Source organism: Eulemur rufifrons, chromosome 25 (assembly GCF_041146395.1).
Source record: "Eulemur rufifrons isolate Redbay chromosome 25, OSU_ERuf_1, whole genome shotgun sequence".
Lineage (NCBI taxonomy): Eukaryota > Metazoa > Chordata > Mammalia > Primates > Lemuridae > Eulemur > Eulemur rufifrons.
In genome coordinates this window covers 1,783,068-1,789,201 of record NC_091007.1, presented here as the reverse complement: position 1 = coordinate 1,789,201, position 6,134 = coordinate 1,783,068, and positions in this window count along the sequence as shown.

Below are 6,134 nucleotides of genomic sequence, written 5' to 3'. Positions count from 1 at the left end.
GAACCATACTTGTGTCCTTTTGAACCTGACTTTGGGATATCTAATACTTTTTTTAAAAACTTCTCACAGTGCCTACCAGTAAGCACTGAATGAATCCCTCTTCAATGGTTAACTGGTATAAAAATATAGGATTTCCCTGCATATTTCTTCCTCTGTGTAGGTAAGTAGAGAGATGGCGTCTTTTAACACTGGAAAAAGCAAGGTATATCACGATTCCCCCCTCACTCAATATTTCCAAATTCACTTGTTTGGAAAGGAAGTTGGACAGCTCACTCGAGCCTCCTCTCCGCTTCATGCCCTGGGCAGATGACAGAGTCCAGCATAAACAGGCCCAACACGGGCCATCCAGGAGGGCAGCAGGGGTGGTGGCCGCACGCACTTGGACATGTTATTTCCGTCTTTGGAAGCAAGCCCTGGGTCTGCCCGCGTGGCTGTCCCCAGTGGGAGGGGACGCGCTCTGCAGAACCAGAGGCTGAGTGGGTGAGGAATGGGAGGCCTGAGAGGACAAGTGAGCAGGCGGATTTATTTTTATCAGAAAATATGCTTTGTCCAAACGCCCGGAGGAGAACGTGTTGCTTTCATTCCTGCACAGTCATTGTTATAAAATAATACAACTGGTGAGACGGGCGAAGTGTGGAAATTACACCCCGTGCTCCTTGCATTTGAGAGCTACAGGCAGCTATCCACCATGAAGTCTAGCGCAGACCTGAGACTCTTTATTAAGGTGCATATTATTTATTTTCAGTTTCTCGGGTGTTTTCTCAAGGTCAAGGATGGGACGCTCTGGTGAGAAGCCACAACGTGCTGCCTCTCGGAGCGTCTTACACTCAGGTGGGGAACACACGGTGGGGAAGAGACACAGAAGGGCAGGCTCAGGCCAAGGAGAATAGCTGTCTGGGGCCCTGCCTGTCCCTTGCACGGTTCTGCCCCCCCACACCCCCAGATCTGCACCTGAGCTGACAGATCACGAAGCCGTTCCTCCCGAGAAGTCTCCAGGCCAAGGCGAGCTGAGTGAGATGCATTCCCTGTTCATCCCAGCAAGGGGAAGACAGAAATGTGGGCAACAGAGGAGGAGACTGTGGTCTTAGTGGCCAGGACGCTCGTCTCTGCAGGAGCATCAGGAGTTTAACAGAGAAATGAGCAAAGCGAGTCAGAGAACACGAGTCAGGGTGAAAGATGCTGACTCACGGACCAGGGCGTGATGTGAGCAACACGAAAGTGAGGAAATATTCCTCCTCCATTTCTTTTTTTTTTTTTTTATCTCAAATTCCTTTTAACCTTTTTTTTTTTTTTTTTAGTGAATATGACGCCTTCACTAAAAAAGTCTTCCCTTTTGTTTTCTCTGTTAACGTCCAGAATTATTACATTGTCACAGAAGTACCAGCTCTTTTTGCAACTTTGGATGCTCAATAAATACCTCGCGGGAAGGGGCCGGGGAGGGAAGGCACCTGGAGGGGCCACACAGGGCAGCCTGGGCCACCCCGTGTGCGGGTGTGTGGACGGGGAGGGCGCACTGACGCCCGGCCGGGGGACTCTGGGAGGGACGGGGAGGCTGGGACCTGCCGTCCAGCTCCGCCCGACCGACCGCAGCGTCACAGCATCAGAGCCACCCGGGCTTCGAAAGTAGTGAAGAATTTCTTTCTTTCTTTTTTTTTTTTTAAAGTCTGTTCAGGAATTCTTTAGCCATCTCTTATTCCTACACACACAAATCCCTTTTATAGAGAAAATATGATCTAGACATTTAGAAAAATCATTTAAAACAGCAGAACTGCTTTTGGAGAGATTCAGTTAAGGAACTACTTGCTATAAATGTCGTAGGAAAGTAAAAATGGCCACCCGCCTGTAGGAGACAGTTGTATGAATCCAACTCATTCTACATGTAGAATATTTCTCTACTTCTTCCCTTCCTTACGCTTAAAAAAAAAAAAACAAACAGTTTAAGGTTACTTTTTAAAAAATTACATCTATTTTGTGAATGTCTAGCTGGTAACCAAAACAAAGGGAACTTAAACAGAGTTTCACAGAAGAGGGTCCAGGCTCCTCACTCGGTAAATCACATCACTGTCGAGGTAGTTGAGCACCGAGGAAGAGGAACATGCTTTAGAAGGAACTTGCTAAATTCCTCATATTGTCAGTATATGGGCATTTATATGAAATGCCATTCAATTCGTCATTCTTCAAAAGATCTTAAAATATTTAAAATATCTGGCTTTAAAAAAACAAAATAGCATGTGCAGCTCCTTCATTTAGCTACATCTCTGAAGACCCTCAAGGCTCTGGTCCAGGACTCCGAGGCCTCTGTGCCTTAGATGAGGGACCAGCCCATGAGAGAGAAAAGACAAACTAATCCAGAAAGACACGGACTAACAAAAGCTCCAGAAAGAGAAATTGTCAAGGAAACGTTACAAGAACAATTTCCGGAATCAGAGGACACGAATTCCCGGACTGCAAGTCCATCCCCAATGCCTGGCATGCTGGACGAAAAGAGATTTACATGGAGACACGTAATTGTGAGACCGCAGGACGGTGGTTCCAAAACCTTCCAGGAGGGAAAACAAGTCATAAAGGACACTGATTTTATCCACAGCGATGCAGGAAGACGACGATGTAGCAAGGGCTTCAAAATCCTGAGGGGAAAATGGGTTTCCATCAAGAATTCCACACTTCCATCAATTAAGTATGATGACAGAATTGAGATATTTTCAGATATGCAAGGCCTGAAGGAACATCGTATCCCTCTCATGCATGTATCTCAGGAAACCACGGGAGGATAAGCTCCACCAAAACTAGAGAGGAAATCAAGCAATGAAGACATCGATTCAGCACAAAGGACACAACTTGGGGAGACAGAGAATTTTCACAGTCCACTGAGTTCCCAGAAGATGGAAGAGTTCAGCCTCCTGACACCTCTTCCTGGCCCTCTTTATTCGTTCAGCTTAGTCATAAAGCAACACTAAAAAAACAAATCTCTGATCAGTATTTACATGATTAGGACGTTAGGCATGTTATTCTCAGCTGAGCCAGTTGTATACCATGATTAATTTTCATTATCATACAACCTCATGTTTTCCCTGCAATCGAGTCAGACAAGGTACAAACACCCAATCCCACCTTCCCGCTTGCACACCGGCTTCGAGATCCCTTCATCTTCCTGCTCCCGTACGGACCGAGGGTTCTCCGGGTGGGCACGGCGACTGGCCCAAGACCTCCTTTCCTCCTCGTCCTGGGAATTACCTTCCTCTCTCCGGCGCTGGGTTCCCTATTTCCCCGAGTCCATGTCATCTTGTTCTAGATTCACTCCTTGAGTTTGTAGTGGGTGAACGAGTAAATGGGAATTAAGGAGGTGGAAACTAAGTACAGACTATTCCCTGAGACATCTGCTTAGGAGAAGGAAGAAGCCTTATACGGGTGTATTTAGCAATCCGGGGGCAGAGACCAGCAGCAATCCAAATAAAAAAGTTAAAAGTGGGTACTGCGGGGGCGAACAGGGCAGCAGATGGCTGTTCTTCACCGCAGGGCTGGCAGGGCCGACGCACGGCCACTCACCAGGCACAGACAACTGTGGGGACAGGGACGGGGGAGGGACCATTCTCCAGGCGGAGGGGAGAACGGGAGCAAAAACTACTGCCAGTCTTTCCACCTGCTGGAGCCTAAGGTGAAGGCGTGGCAGGAAAGATTTTTACACACCAGAGGCTGGAACAGCCGAGGCGTTACCCTGGCAGACCAGAGTGCAGGGTGACGGCAGGGAGACCCTCGGGCCTATTCCAGGCAAGAGGTGAAGGGGGTCTGAAGTAAAAGAACCCCACTGGGCTAATACGAAAGAGGGAAAGGAGACAGAACCAACAGGTGCCATTACTGACTGGATCAGAGCAGAAGGGAGGGATTGAGGATGATTCCTGGGTTTCTGACTCAGATGACTGAACAACAGATGATGCTTTCCCTCCAAATGAGAGAACTTAGCGGGAGGGTTTGGAAGGGGAAAAGAGTTAAGTTTGGGACACGTGTTTGAGGTGTGAAGGGGGCGGCCAGCTGCTGTCCAGCAGGCAGCTGGATAAGAGCTGCGGTTTTGCAGTGAAGGCCGGCTGAGATTAAAGCATGTGCTGGTCACAGAAGAAACTCAGGGCCAGGAGAGTAGATAAAATCACCTAGGGAGAGGGTTGAAGGGGAACGTTAGCGGGAACAGTCCCCAGGAGGAAGGGGTTGTGGAACACATTCATTAGGTGGGGGCCTGTGCGATGAAGGAGGCCTGGTGGAAGTCAGTCTGATCCGCAGGCAAGCACAGGCCTCGCTCCGTGAGCGTGGGCTGCAGGGGAAGGGGTGGGGAGGGAGGAGGTGGAGGCGGGATGTGGGGTTCTCCGGGGAGCCCGGCTGTGACAAGAAGAAACAATCAGAGCACTGGGGAGTCGGGGAGTGAGCTAAAAATTCAAGGGTTTGACCCTTCTCCCTCCTCAAGGTGGGAGAGATTTGAGGGCATTTATGGGCCAGCACAGGAAGAGTTTGAAAACACGGGACAGACAAAAGCAAACAGTCTTATCGTGCAAGCCAGCAACCACACGCTTAAATATTTGCCCAGCGCGTGTGAAAACTTAGGTCCACAGAAAACCTGCACATGGGTGTTTACAGCAGCTTTGTTTGTAAACTGCCAAGAACTGAAGTAGCCAACGTGTCCTTCAGTGGGTGAATGAATAACAAACGGTGGGGCATCCACACACGGAATACGAAGAACTGAGCCATCAGGCCACAGAAAGAGACATGAATCTGAAATGCACATGCTCGGGTAAACACAAAGGTCTTACCTAGATGGTCCTCAGACTGCAAGTTGTTGCCCTGCAGCAGCTGGTGTCCGGGGCTCGGCCCCGGTCCCTTTCCCTTACCTTAATGGTGTCTGGTTGTTGTCTTGAAGCAAATCAGAATCGTTTGAGTGGAAGAGCAACACCTTCATTCCATTCTTGCAAAACCACAACCTGCAGCCTCAACTCTTGCTAACGCTGCAGCTGGGCCCTTTGGTTTTGATTTAGTTAGGGTAGGTTTTCCCACACCTGCAGGACTAATTCAACTCCGATTGCAAGTTGCAAGCAGAAAAAGCTTCTCTTAGCAAGGCTGTATTTTCTTCTTCACTGTGCTTTCAAACCAGCTTCCTGAAGTCTCAGTATATTGCTCTTTTGCAGGACTTTGTAGCTTGCATTTACTGAACACTCGTGTGTCACTGCTTTCCACATATGCTCTATGGTCTGTCCCCTCCGTCCCCACCAAATTCATGTCGCAATCCTAACCCCCAAGATGATGGCGTTAGGAGGTGGGGCCTTTGGGGATGAAGTCATGAGGATGGAGCCCTCATGAATTGGATTAGTGCCCTTATAAAAGCCCAGAAACATCCCTCGCCCTTCCCTCCATGTGAGGATGCAGGGGGAGAGGGCTGTCCGTGAACCAGAAAGCAGGCCCCACCAGACACCAAATCTACCAGTGCCTTGACCTTGGACTTCCAGACTCCAGAACTATGAGAAATAAATGTGTTTCTTATGAGCCACCCACTTCATGGTTATCATGTTATGGCAACCTGAATGGACTAAGATATGAGTTATTTAATCCTCCTGACAATCCTAAGTGGGTCTGATCATCATTTCCATTTTCAGACGAGGCAGCTGGCCACACAGGAAGCAGCAGAGCCAGGACGTGGACCCTCCCAGCGCGGGCTCAACCCTACAGCCGCCTGTTACGTCCCTCATGGGGTCTGTATCCAAATCACAGCAACGGTTTAGTGAAACGTTTCACCACCGAGTAACTAGGTTCCCCAATTTTTCAGCCTCGGGAAGCTGGGTCCTTGTTAATCCTGTCCTACCTCCTCCATCTTTTAGGGTTTGTCATTTGCAATTCCAGATAGCAATCTGTTTATCAGTCAGGGTTCGTAGTACAAATGAAAGAACTCACTCTAGCTTGCTTAAGCAGAAAAGGAATCTATCAAAAAAAAAAAAAAAAAAAGACTGGGTAGGGACCAGAATCTCCAGACAGGTAGGGGCAAGCCTGGAGGTTTTATGTAAAGCAAGAAAGCTCCCAAACCACACCCCAACCCCCCCCCCACCCCCCGACCGTCCTGCCAGACACCACATGGCGGTAGGGACGATGAGCTCTGAGCC